We start from the raw sequence: 14,037 nt of genomic DNA, 5'->3' as shown, positions 1-14,037 counted from the left end.
TATATATCCAGAAGACCAAAAATCACTTTATAACAAAGATATTTCCAGAATGTTTACTGCAGCCCAATTCACAATTGCTAAGTCATAGAAGAAGCCCAAGTGTCCATCGACCCACAAATTAATAAATTGTGGTATTTGTGCACCATGGAATATTACGCAGCCTTTAAAAAGATGGAGACTTTATCTCTTTTTTTACCTGGATGGAGCTGGAATGTATTCTCCTTAGCAAAGTATCTCAAGAATGGAAGAAAAATTATGCAATGTACTCAGCCCTACTATGAAACCAATTATAAACACCCCCACTTCCATATGAATGCTAAAAGCCGATTACAGCCCAAGATGAAGGAGAAAGAGGAGGTGGAGGGGAGGGAAGAGGGGAGAATGGGTGGAGGAAGAGTAATTGGTGGGACCACACCTATGGTGGATTTTACAAGAGTACATGTTAAATCTAAGTGTAGAATATAAATGTCTTAACACAATAACTAAGAAAATGTGGTGAAGGCTATGTTAACCAGTTTCATGAAAGTATTTCAAATTGTATATAAAACCAGCACGTTGTACCCCATAATTGCATTATGTACACAACTATGATTTAATAAAAAAAATTCTTTTTACTTTCTTATAACTTTTTACTTAAAATATAAACACAAATATTGTCTTTCTTTATATCCTTATTCTATAAGTATTTTTTCTATTTAAATTTTGTGTTTTTACTTTATACACTTTTTTGTTAAAAACAAAGGTGCATGACGGACATGGTGGCTCACGCTTGTAATCCCAGCACTTGGGAGGCTGAGGCAGTTGGATTGCTTTAGCTCACAGGTTCAAGACCAACCTAAGCCAGAGCGAGACCTTGTCTCTGAAAACAGCCAGGCATTGTGGTGGCCGCCTGTTGTCCCAGCTACTTGGGAGACTGAGGCAAGAGAATTGCTTAAACCCAGGAGTTTGAGGTTGCTATGAAGTATGTAAGCTATGACGCCATTGCACTCTACCAAGAGTTACAAAGTGAGACTCTGTTTCAAAAATAATAATAATAAAATAAAATAAAAATAAAAAATAAATAAAAACAAAGGCACAAACATACACTTCAGCCTACACCTAAACAGGGTTAGGGTAGCTGATATCACTGTCTTCTACCTCCATATGTTGTTCTACTGGAAAGTCTTCCAGGGCAATGACACATGTGGAGCTGTCACCTCTGACGACACTGCTTCTTCTGAAACACAGACTGCCTGACTTTGCAGGCTTGGTCTGGACCACCACAATAAAGCCAGTATCACAATAAATACAGACATACAACGTTTTGGTTTCCCAGTGTATGTAAAAATTATGTTTACACTATACTGTAGTGTGCCATAGCATTATATCTTTCAAAAAAAACAAATGTGCATACTTTAATTTATTTTTGTGCATACCTTAATTTAAAAATTATTGCTTAAAAATGTTACCGATCATCAGCCTTTACCAAGTTGTAATCTTTCTGCTGGTGGAGGGATCTTACCCTCAGGTTGATGGCCTCTGATTAATGAGGGGCTGGTTGCTGAAGGCTGGGGTGGCCACAGCAATTCCTTAAAATAAGACAGCAGAGAAGTTTGCCACCTCAACTGACTCTTCCTTTCATAAAAGATTTCTCTGTAGCATGTGATGCTGTTTGATAAACCACAGTAGTAAAACTTCTTTCAAAATTGGAGTAACCTTGCTTTATCTGCTAAGTTGATGTAAAATTCTAAATCCTTTATTATCATTTTAACAATGTTCACAGCCTTTTCACCAGAAGTAGATTCCATCTCAAGAAACCACTTTCTTTGCTCCTCCCTAAGAAGCAACTCCTGGCACCTTGGAAGTTCTAGCTACTGAAATTGTAGCAATTCAGTCACACCTCAGGCTCCACTTCTGATTCTAGTCCTCTTCCTGTTTTCACCTCATCTGCTCATTCACTCAAGTCTTAAACCCCTCAATGGCACCATGAGGGTCGGAATCAGCTTCTTCCAAACTCCTTAAGGCTGGTATTTTGACCTTTACCCATGAAAGATGAATGTTCTTAATGATATCTAGAGTGGTGAATCATTTCCAGAAGGTTTTCAATTTACTTTGCCCAGGTCCATCAGAGAAAGCACTTTCTATGGCAGCTGTAACTTTATGAAATGTGCTTCTGAAATAGTAGCACTTGAAATTTGAGACTACTCCTTGATCCATAGGCTTCAGAAGAGATAACTATGTTAGCATGGAAATAACATTAATCTCCTTGTATACTTTCATTAGAGACCTTGGGTGACCAGTCGCATTGTCAGTGAGCAGTAATACATGAAAAGAATCTTTTTTCCTGAGCAGTAGCTCTCAATAATGGGCTTAAAATATTCTGTAAACTGTGCTGTAAACACAGATGTGCTGTCATCCAAGCTTTGTTGTTCCATTTATAGAGGACAGGCAGAGTAGATGTAGCATGCTTCTTTTTTTTAGGATATAAAAGTACAAGTTTATTTTATATTAGAGAGAGGGAAGAGAGTGGGGGTAAAGAGATAAGTGAGGGAGAGAAAAGAGAGCAGACAGCAGGGAGTCGGAGATGGAAAGATGGGGGGAGCAAAGGAGAGAGAGAATGGCGCGGCATCCCAAAGAAAGAAAGGAAGAATGCCGGCCTAGCACAACTCTTAAGGGCCCTAGGATTTTCGGAATGGTAAATGAGCATTGGCTCCAAGTTAAAGTCATCAGCTGCATTAGCCCCTAACAAGAGAATCAGCCCATTCTTTGAAGCTTTGAAGCCAGACACTGACTTCTCTCTAGCTATGAAAGTCCCAGAAGGGCATCTTCTTCCAATAGAAGACAATTTCATCTATAGTTTTGCTTTCTCTTCATTCATGAGCACATGCTTTTATTATTTTATTTCATTTCATTTTTAAGCGTGAATATACTTTAGTCATTTTGTTTTCACCCGAAACTCTGGGAATTCAAAATTAACACCCTTGCCTGAGTGCTTCTTGTAGACAGCAGAAAAGGTTTCGGCCTTGTGCTCCACATGGTTCTGCTGGGCCTTGTCCAAGTGCACCTTTAAGAGCCGACTGCCGTCCAGCTTCACATGGACTCTCTTGCCCACAATTTCACGCTGAAGATGAAGCCCTCAAGGATCGCATCATGCACAGCTGTCAGAATGCAGGTCCTGGGATGCTTTTGCTTATTTTTTGTGTATGGCTTTTTCAAATTGGCTTAGGCAGAATTCTCCTCTGGCAATGAAGGCTTTCCCACTGAACATTTTCTCCAATTCTCTACTAGCCAGACTTGAATTTTCTGGAAAGATTTTAGTTGAGGAATGGGAACAAAGATTATAATAGCTTTCCAACCACCACCAACTTCAGTTTCCTTGGCTGCCATTATATTCAGCTCCCAGAGCTGAGCCTTGAGGTCCGAGTTCATCTTTAGCTCCAACAATGCCTGGGAAATGCTGACTTGAACTCATCTGGCTTCTCACCATTGGGCTTCACAATCTTGGCACTGAATGTGGCCTTCTCCTTGCTGAGTGCTGGCTGAGGAAGGGGGCCCAAGTCTCAACACATGCTTTTAGAAAAATGGCACTAATAGACTTTCTTGATGTAGTATTGCCACAAGTGTTCAGTTTATTTAAAAAATGCAATTATCTTTGAAGTACAATAAAGCAAAGCACAATAAAATGAGGTATGCCAGTACCTCCTGAATAACCCACCTGATGCATTATTATTATTATTATTTTTATTATTGGTAAGTAGGGGTACACTCTAAAGTAATGATAAAAGTATAGTACAATAAATACATAAACCAGTAACATAGTCATTATTACCATCAAGTACTATGTACTCTGCACAACTGTATGTGCTATCCTATAGTTTTACACGACTGGCAGTGCAATAGCTGTGTCTACACCAGCGTCACCACACACATAGTAATGTACTACACCACAACTATGACAGCTGTGACAGCATAGGCAATGGGGATTTTTCAGCTCCATTGCAATCATACGGAACTATTATTGTACATGCAACCCATCATTGACCAAAATGTCATTATGTGGCATAGTACTGTATTTATTATCTGTAGAAATGAGACTATTTGAGGTCAATTAAGGCTATTTCCCTATTCCTTTTTTTTTGGAACTGTAAGTTAACTAATAAATCTAAATTAACTAATATTCATGTAAGCCTCTTTCACAGATATTTTCTCCTAAAAATCCAGTAAGAAAGGGCGGCGCCTGTGGCTCAGCCAGTAGGGCGCCGGCCCCATATGCCGAGGGTGTTGGGTTCAAACCCAGCCCCGGCCAAACTGCAACAACAAAAAAATAGCCAGGCGTTGTGGCGGGCGCCTGTAGTCCCAGCTGCTTGGGAGGCTGAGGCAAGAGAATCACATAAGCCCAAGAGCTGGAGGTTGCTGTGAGCCGTGGTGTGGCACTCTACCAAGGGCAGTAAAGTGAGACTCTGTCTCTATAAAAAAAAAAAAAAATCCAGTAAGAAAGTATAGTTATTATCCCTATGATACAAATAGGGAACCTATATTTTAGTGTAAGATAAAGCTGGGACTTGAACTTGAATTTTCTTACTCTAAATCTCTTATTGCCTTTTGCTTCCTTGAAGCATTTAAAACAACAGTAAGTTTGTCTTATTGAATGTCTATTCCTGGAAAGCGAGTTGGTAGCAGATAATCTATTTTTAAAATAAAGAAATAGAGCCTGAGCTAGATTGAAGCCTCCTCTCTACTAAAAATAGAAAAACTAGGCAGGCCTTATGGTAGGGCATTCTGTAGTCCCAGGTAGTTGAGAGGCTGAGGCAAGAGAATCACTTGAGCCCAAGATTTTGAGGTTGCTGCAAGCTGTGATGCCGTAGCACTCTACCAAGGGTAGCAAAATGAAATTCTGTCTAAAAATAAAAAAGAAGAAGAAGAAGAACAAACAAAATAGAAAAAAAAATTAGATTTTCATTGAATTAACTGAAATGACTCAAAAAATTACTGGTAGTAAAATATTTTCTTTCAATTTTGAATTTTAAAAATAAAAAGTTGTTAGAAACAAGTTGAAAAGTAGGAATGAAGTGACATATTTACAGATAGTCTAAAAGAATTAGTTTTTCCTTGAGAAGTGCCTTGTTTTCTTCACTGTTAATTAAAAAAAAAAAAACAAAGAAGCAGGTGGCACCTATGGCTCAGTGAGTAGGGTGCTGGCCCCATATACTGAGGGTGGCAGGTTCAAACCTGGCATGGCCAAACTGCAACAACAACAAAAAACAGCCGGGCATTGTGGCTGATGCCGTAGTGCCAGCTACTCAGGAGGCTGAGACAAGAGAATCAATTGCCTAACCAGGGGTCCTCAAACTTTGTAAACAGGGGGCCAGTTCACTGTCCCTCAGACCGCTGGAGGGCCAGACTATAGTTTAAAAAAAAACTATGAACAAATTCCTATGCACACTGCACATATCTTATTTTGAAGTAAAAAAAAAAAAAAAAAGGAAACAAATACAATCACACTGCCTCATGCGGCCATGAGCTGCAGTTTGAGGACCCCTTTTGGAAGCCCAAAAGCTGGAGATTGTTATGAGCTGTGACATAAAAGCACTCTACCCAGGGTGACAAAGTGAGACTCTGTCTCAAAAAAAAAAGAAGAAGCAAATGAAAATATACTTGTTCTACACCTCAGATACACATCTTTGGAGATTTTCATGGAGTTAAAGAAAACAGAAAAAGGGAATGGGATATCTGGCTTCCAAAACAGTCCTTTTGACATTAATTTCCCCATATTAAGTTCTGTTAACATCACATTTTCGAAATTGTGTTCCTTTTCAGACAAACAGAGTGTAGTTAATAAATCAATTTTGTTTGCTTAAAAAATTTTTTTTTCTTTAAACAGGGTCTCACTCTGTTGCCAGGTTAGAGTAGGGACAGCATCAGCCTGGCTCATAGTAACCGCCAACTCCTGAGTTTAATCGATCCTCCTGCCTCAGCCTCCCGAACCTCTTCTATTTTTGAAAGAGACAGGGCCTCGCTCTTGCTCAGGCTGGTTTCCAGCTCCTGAGCTCAGGTGATCCCCCCACGTCGGCTTCCCAGAGTGCAGGGGTCACAGGCCTGAGCGAAGGCACCCGGCCCAGCAAATCCATTTTAAGGGCACGTGTTGGTCTTCATCTTTCTTGGGGTGGGTGCTTCCTCTCTTAGTGTAATGACAGGGGTCCCACTGGCTCCAGATTCACGGAGAGATGAGCACAGAGGAGACTTTCTCTGCCGAGCCGTTGGTTAAGAATGGATTCCTCAGAGCCAAAGTGCCATAGCTGCCAAAATGATTCTGAGCAATGGAAAGAGTCCTCCTCATCATGTTGATGAATTTGCCTCAACCCTTCCCCAGGCTGTCCCGTCCAACGCCTTCTCATCAGCTGTACCCACCCCAAGCCTGGTAGACATTCTCAAATGTTTCTTCTTTCTAAGAGAATCTGTCCTCTATCCTACATTTCTTGCGATCTGCAGCCACTTCGCAACATTTCTGGGAAGAGGAGGGTTAGATGTTTCCACTTCTGTCCACCCCCTGGGGCACCATCACTGGCCTCCACTCTCCTCCTCTGTGGGACCCTCCACAAAGACGCGCGGCTTCCGGATCCGCTCTGCGAAGACCCCTCCCACCTCCCACGAGGCCGCGCTCGCTCTGGGGTGATGCTCCTCCCACCTCATCTAAGGCTCCTCCCCCTCCCGCAGCGCAGCCCTCGCTCGGGGGTGGGGGGGTCCTCCTTCCACCTCACTGAAGGCTCCTCCCTGTGCTGCACTCGCTGGAGGGGAGAAGGGGGCGGTGTCCGCCTGTTCGTCTCAAGTGCTCAGTGCTGGGATGTAAGCGGCCCAGAAGCCTCCATCCTTGGTGCCCACCCTGGACAATCGCTCTTCCTGTCACTCAGGCTTCTCCTGGGATCTCTCCCCACCCAGGACTCTCCACAATTTATCTTCCCCTCTTCTAGTCTTTAAGAGCCGAATCTCTGCGTTTTCCCAAATGAAAGCTCAACATGTTCATGGGGATATGCCGCAGAACTAGCATTCCGAAAACCAACTTTTCTTTCTTCTGCCAATTTTTCTTCTCCCTCTGCCTTGCTCAGGCTCTTCTTGGGTACACGGCGTCACCATCTTCCTGTTCAGCCAGGAGAACTGAAGACATCTCTGATGTTCGCTTCCACCCAAGCCCCCGCTTTGAGTTGTTTAGTCTGTTTCTAAAATTCATCCCTTCTCTCACTCCTCCGACCCGCCCTAGCTCAGGGCCATCGGGGTTCTGGGTAATACTAGTAGCACCTAACGTGTCCCCTCACCTCCCAGTCATTCCTAATCAAATATATCCCGATGATCTGTATGCCTTGGAACTGTTACTCTTATCAACCATGAGGTAGAATTCAATAGAAAACATTACATAACATTTTTGGTAGAAAAAACCCAAACACTTCTGTGTTGAGATTACATAAACCCTAATCTGTCCTCTGTATGATTTTCAGCCACAAGAGTATTTCTTTTTTTTTTTTTTGTAGAGACAGAGTCTCACTGTACCGCCCTCGGGTAGAGTGCCGTGGCGTCACACGGCTCACAGCAACCTCTAACTCTTGGGCTTATGCAATTCTCTTGCCTCAGCCTCCCGAGCAGCTGGGACTACAGGCGCCCGCCACAACGCCCGGCTATTTTTTTTGTGTTGTTGTTGCAGTTTGGCCGGGGCCAGGTTTGAACCCACCACCCTCGGCACATGGGGCCGGCGCCCCACTCACTGAGCCACAGGCGCCGCCCCACAAGAGTATTTCTTTTTTTTTAGAGACAGAGTCTCACTTTGTCACCCTAGGGTTCGAATTCGCCACCCTCGGTATATGGGGCTGGCACTTTACTCACTGAGTCACAGGCACAGCCCCACAAGAGTATTACTTTTTTCTTCTTCTTCTTCTTCTTATTTCTTTCTCTTTTTTTGCAGTTTTTCGAACCCGCTACCCCCACTATGTGGGGCCTGCGCCCTACTCCTTGAGCCCCAGGCACTGCCCCCCCTCCACCCTCTTCCCCACCCCCCACAAGGGTATTTCTAAAGTGAAAAAATGTTGGACAGGGGTCTGTGGCTCACACCTGTAATCCCAGCACTCCGGAAGGCCCAGGTGGGTGGATCTCTTGAGCTCAGGAGTTTGAGACCAGCCTAACCAAGAGTAAGACCCCATCTCTACCAAAAATAGAAAAAAGAAAAAAAAAAGCTACCTGGGCATATTGGTGGGTGCTTGTAGTAGTCCCAGCTACTTGGGAGACTGAGGCAAAAGGATTGTTTGAACCCAAGAGTTTGAGGTTGCTGTGAGCTATGGCACCACTGCTCTGTACCCAGGGGAAAAGAAAAAAAAAAGACAGAAAAAAGTAAAGAAAAAATGTTCCATTATTCTCCTGCTTCAAACTTCTCAATAGTCCTTTGTTGTCTTCAGAATCAAGACAGGGAGAGCAGGTCTTCCACTCAGCCCCATCCTCCTACCTACCTCATTTTCCACTCCTGCCTCATTCCAGCTATGCTAATTCATGTTTGTTTAATTTCCAGGGATCACCATGCTCTTCAATAACGCTGGGCTTTGTACATTCAGGTTGTTTTTCTGCCCAGAACACCCTCTCCCTATCCGTTCCTTGCCTGCCAGAGGCCTCTTCACCCTTCATTATTTTGCTCCTCTCCCCCTCTAGGCTCCTATGCTACCAGTCTCCTCAAACTAAGACAACCCTTCCCAAACTCCTTTTAATCCTTTGAAATTGTTCTCTCTTGCCTGGCTGGGTGGGAGGAGGGGGTGTCTTTGGAGACACAGTTCTCTCTGTCTTGAATGCTTCTTCCCTGCTAAGCTTGCCTTGACACTCACCTAACCCTCCACATTCAGCTTAGATATCCGCTGCTCTGTACTCAGAGCATGCTGACCACTTTCAAAGCACTGTACTATACATTGGTTTCGTTTAAATCAATTTTCTTATTTGATTTGAATGCAGTATTCACTGGGGCAATGCTGCCTATTGTAGGAGATAAACTCCTACATCAGAGCAGCTCAGTACAATAGAGGTTTCTTTCTTTCCCATAAGATGTACAAAACAGATGTTCCTAATTGTCAGGTGGCTCAACTCCAAGCATGAGTCAGGGTCCTAAATTCCATCGTGTAGTTCAACCAGTTTCAATACATGTTCATTTTGAAAAGAAGAAAGATTGGGGCGGTGCCTGTGGCTCAGTGAATAGGGCTCCAGCCCGTATGCCGAGGGTGGCGGGTTCGGACCCAGCCCCCGCCAAACTGCAGCAGAAAAATAGCCGGGCGTTGTGGCGCGCGCCTGTAATCCCAGCTGCTCGGGAGGCTGAGGCAAGAGAATCGCGTAAGCCCAAGAGCTGGAGGTTGCTGTGAGCCGTGTGACGCCACAGCACTCTACCCAGGGCGGTACAGTGAGACTCTATCTCTACAAAAAAAAGAAAAGAAGGAACATTTATAGGTCAAGCCTGCTGGTGCCACACAAGAACTCTGCCCACAAGTCACTGGCCTCAGCCACATGGCCACACCTAATTATAAAAGGAACTGGAAAAGTCGTCACACAGTGCACCTAGCAGGGAAAGGAAATGGTTTAGCACTCAGTCGTCTAGACCCTGCTAGAGCTAGGCTGTTTTTTTTTTTTTCTATCACCAAAGCCTAGTATGGATGTGACCCATAACTGTTGGCTGAAGGAGTGAGTGGAAAGTGATGGATTTTATAATCTTTAGCGTGGAGCAGATTAGTTGGATAATGCATAAAATAGAAGCCCAGGAAGAATCCAGGCAGATTCAGAGAACCAGAACAGATTATTAAGGAATTGAAAATTCAGTCTCCATGGAAAGGTTCTAGATTGTTCTTCATGGAGTAATATAACTTGAGGGGAAAAAAGCCATGCTCTTAAAAGTTTTCAAAGTCCATAAAGTACTTCAAATATTATACTTACTCTACCACTAAACTTTACTTGTTAGCTGTTAAAGATTCTTTTCTTTAGTACAACTAAAATTGCAAATAAGAATAGTACTTATAATGACTTGCTTTTTAATTTAAATTTTTTTTAAAAAAGAGATTTGCTAGAGATGGTCATGATAAATAGATCTCAACTAACATCTGCTCTATGGATCTGTGAAAATTCCAGGTAGGAAGAGATTTATCTTTTTTTTTGTTTGTTTGTTTTCTATTGTAGAAGAGGAAGTTAAATTTTAAGGTAAAAAAATAAAATAAAATAAAATGTATCCTAGGACAGTGGGAGGCCAGAGGATCCTTGAGCTCAGGAGTTCAACCTAAGCAACAGCTAAACCCTGTCTCTTCTAAACATAGAAAAATTAGCCAGGCCTGGTAGCAGGTGCCTGTAGTCCCATACTTGGGAGGCTGAGGCAGGACGATCTCTTAAACCTAGGAGTTTGATGTTGTTGTGACTGAGGCTGATACTACAGCACTCTAGCCTGGGCCACACACTTGGACTTTGTCTTGAAAGAAAGTAATATAGGAATTCACTTGCAATGCTAGTAATGAGGTCTTTTTCTGCCCACTTTTACCACATCCAATAAAGAGGAGAGGAGTTAGGTGTGTAGAACTAGGGTAGAATTTCTATGTCATTCAATTCCTCCCAAATAGGTCTTTCTCTGACATGAAAGACTTAGAAAAAAATAAAAATAATAAAATCAAAGTGCTCAATACCTTGTTGGTTTAAAAATTGTGGGGTTGGGTCTTAATCCCAGAAGATGTATTCCATGATCACGGTCAGAGTTTTAGAAAGAAGGACTCATTTTAAATCTGGCCTTAGGTTAATGATGTTAATGACAAGTAAAAATATAAGAGAAAGTCACCAAACTTTAACTTGACTTTGAACATACTTTTCAAAATTTCTGGTATGTACACCTTTTGTAAACAGAGAGCACAATAATATTGCTTTGGTTTATCTTGTATAAAGGTATGTGAGTAAGCTCTGTACTTGGAAATAGTGTAGTACGATGAGAAAATCGCTGGGATGGGGATCGGGACACCTGGCTTCTCCTGCCAGTTCTGGCACAAGCCGTGTAATCCTAACAAGTTTACAATTGAGTAAATCTAAAGGTTCATGGTTACAAATCCTTTGTACCTGAATTATAAGTGATGAAAGAATTTCATATATGAGCATTACAGCATTGTGGTTATAATTGAAGTTTTGGGATCAGATAAAATTGAGTTTGCTTCCTGATCTTAACATAATAAATGGAAAGTAAATCTCTCTGAATTTTAGAAAATGAGGATAATGGCGGTGTAATAAAGTGACTTCACATATCCTGACCCCTTGCACTGCAAATGGTTGATTGAGAGTAAGATGAGATCGTTTATATAAAGCTCTATGCCCTTATTTGGCTATGTGATATACTTACAGATTATTATCATGTGCATTTTTAAAAATTTTCATTTATCTGGTGGCCCAAGCTAATCTGTGAGTAAAATACTTAGCATTAAAAAATTAGTCCCCCACAGGCTGTGGGTAGTGGCTCTGCCTGTTATCCTAGCACTCTGGGAAGCTAGTGGGTTGGATCGCCTGAGCTCAGGAGTTCAAGACCAGCCTGAGCGAAGTGAGACCCCATCTCTGCAAATTGAAAAACTACTGGAGGATTGTGGCAAGTGCCTATAGTCCCAGCTCTTGGGAGGCTGAGACAGAGGATTGTTTGAGCCCAAGAGTTTAAGGTTGCTGTGAGCTATGATGCCACAGCACTCTACCCGGGAGACAGAGTGAGACTCTGTCTCAAAAAAAGAAAAAAAAAAATAGTCCCCATGAATGCTGAACTTGCCAACAGACTCATAAAATAATCATAAGAATATTGCATAGCATATTTGACTTGATTCTCACTTTCTCAAGGAAAAAATTATTACCTTGAGAAAACGGATTATGTATATGTTAAAGCGTGTCTCAGGCATGAGATAGAGTTATTTGTTCCCAAGTGGCTTTGAAATGAAATAAATCATTATCTTGTTTCAAAGTAAAAGTTTCTTGTTTCTGTACCATAGTTTCTTTATTGTCTACAGTTTTAAACATGTCCATCTGTATCTGAATTAATAGAATAAAAGAACTGTAGGCACAGAAATCTTTAGAAGTCAGACTGTGCTAGATTGAGGAGCTGGTCAGACACATGACTTACTTACGATGCAAAAATCAGACATTTCAATTACAGCCGTACACTCGCTTTGGTTATAATATAAAATCAATTGTATCAACCACGACCACTGGCCAGAGAAAAACCCAAGTAATTAAACTTACCAATTTATTTCTACCGATGTTTGCTCAATAATTTTAAATAAAACCTTAAAAATAATAAATGTCTTGCAACAATTGGGAGTATATTGCTAAGAAATTTACTCAAATAAATCAAAGGAATTTGTTATTTACTAATGTCTTTTCAATTTTACTCTTGGCTATTTCCTTCAAATTGCAGCAGAATGATAGAAGTTTGTTAGTGCAATTAAAGCATCTTTATGCAGTATGTGCCTTATAAGAAAGGCTAAAAGGAAATTTTTAACAGACTAATATTGCTCTTAAAGTATTTACTTTATTGGCCAGACATGGTGGCTCACACCTGTAGTCCTAGCACTCTGGGAAGCTAAGATGGGTGGATTGCCTGAGCTCAGAAGTTTAAGACCAACCTGAGCAAAAGCAAGACCCTACCTCTACTAAAAATAGAAAACTAACTGGGCGTTATGGCAGGTGCCAATAGTCCCAGCTACTCTGGAGGCTGAGGCAAGAGAATTGCTCAAGCCTAAGAGTTGAAGTTGCTGTGAACTATGATGCCACAACACTTGACCCAGGGTGATGGAGTCTCAAAAAAAGAAAAAAATTACTTTCTTTAAATAAATGTTTACCTTATAACAGAGTAATTGAGGAACAAAAGGGTTGAGGTGAAGAAAAATGACTATGAATTCTAGCCACACGTGCATACAGAGGAGCCACGCTCCTCAATGCATGGAGCACATAGCATGCTTAGTACTGGGAATAATGTGGAAAACAAGGCACATACCACATCTCCCTTCCTGGAGCTTAAATTCAAGTAGGAGCAATGTTTGTGAAACCGATCCTAGGTTGTTTGATTGGAATTATGAAAATGTTAGGAAGGAGTCCAGAGAACTATGGTGGAGTATAATCAAGACAAAATTGGTTTGGGGGAGGAGGGCGGACTCTAAATGAAGTAGCACTGAGCAGTTTTGAAGGCTGATTTGGAATTAACTCAGAGAGAGGCAGGGCAGGAGGGAGCCGAGTGGGGGCCTGTGTCAAGCAGGGAAGTTAATGATCAGATCTGCATTTTAAAAATTTAGCCCACTCTGGCCGTCACTAGAAGAATGGTTTGGAGGAGAATTGTCTAGGGGAGACCAGACAGACTACTTTACAGTGGCCCAAAGGGAATGAGGGTAGTGGCTTGACCAGGACAGGGAAGGGGGATAGAAAGTAGTAGATGGATCCACAGCTTCTTTCCGAACCCTGGAAATTTCCCTTATTTCCTATGAAGTCAGTTATCTGTTGTAAAGAATAGTTACCACATTTTAACTCAACACTTCTAGTGGTTTTTTAAGAGCACTTAGATTCCTAAGTCCACTTAAAAGTCTTGTCTTTTCATTGACTAAGTTAACTAAAAAATATGTTTTTAAAGAAAAAAATATAAAACAAGTAGTAAATGGTGACATGTTCTACCATAGGAAAAGTAAAGAAAATGTGATTCAAATAACTGACATTTAGAAATCACCCCTCTAGAAAATTAATGATGACGGCAGCTGTGTTCACATCCTGTGTTCACTGTCACAAAGTGCTGGAGACTGTGTGGCTCAAACAAAAGAATCTAGTGTCTCACAGTCCTGAAAACTAGAAGTGTGCGCAGGGGCCCTGCTGTCCACAGGCCTGGTCTCCGGGCCCTGTGGGAGTGGCCAGCCTCCCCTGCTGTGCACAGGCCTGGTCTCCAGGCCCCGCGGGAGTGGCCAGCGTCTCCTGCTGTCCCGTGCCTGCTGGGCATCTTTGGCACTCCCTGACTTCTGCCTCACCTCAGGCCCAGCCCTCATCTTCACGTGGTGCTCTCCC

The 14,037-nt window shown here is 42.1% G+C and overlaps 1 pseudogene; it reads right to left on the bottom strand.

The window, feature by feature from the left end:
* Positions 1–2,914: 2,914 nt before the first annotated feature.
* Positions 2,915–6,107, bottom strand: LOC128591008 (40S ribosomal protein S7-like; annotated as a pseudogene).
* Between the last annotated feature and the right edge of the window lie 7,930 nt (positions 6,108–14,037).

This window comes from Nycticebus coucang, chromosome 1 (genome assembly GCF_027406575.1).
Source record: "Nycticebus coucang isolate mNycCou1 chromosome 1, mNycCou1.pri, whole genome shotgun sequence".
Lineage (NCBI taxonomy): Eukaryota > Metazoa > Chordata > Mammalia > Primates > Lorisidae > Nycticebus > Nycticebus coucang.
Note: the sequence above shows the minus strand (reverse complement) of the source record. Positions and strands in the feature narration are given on the sequence as shown.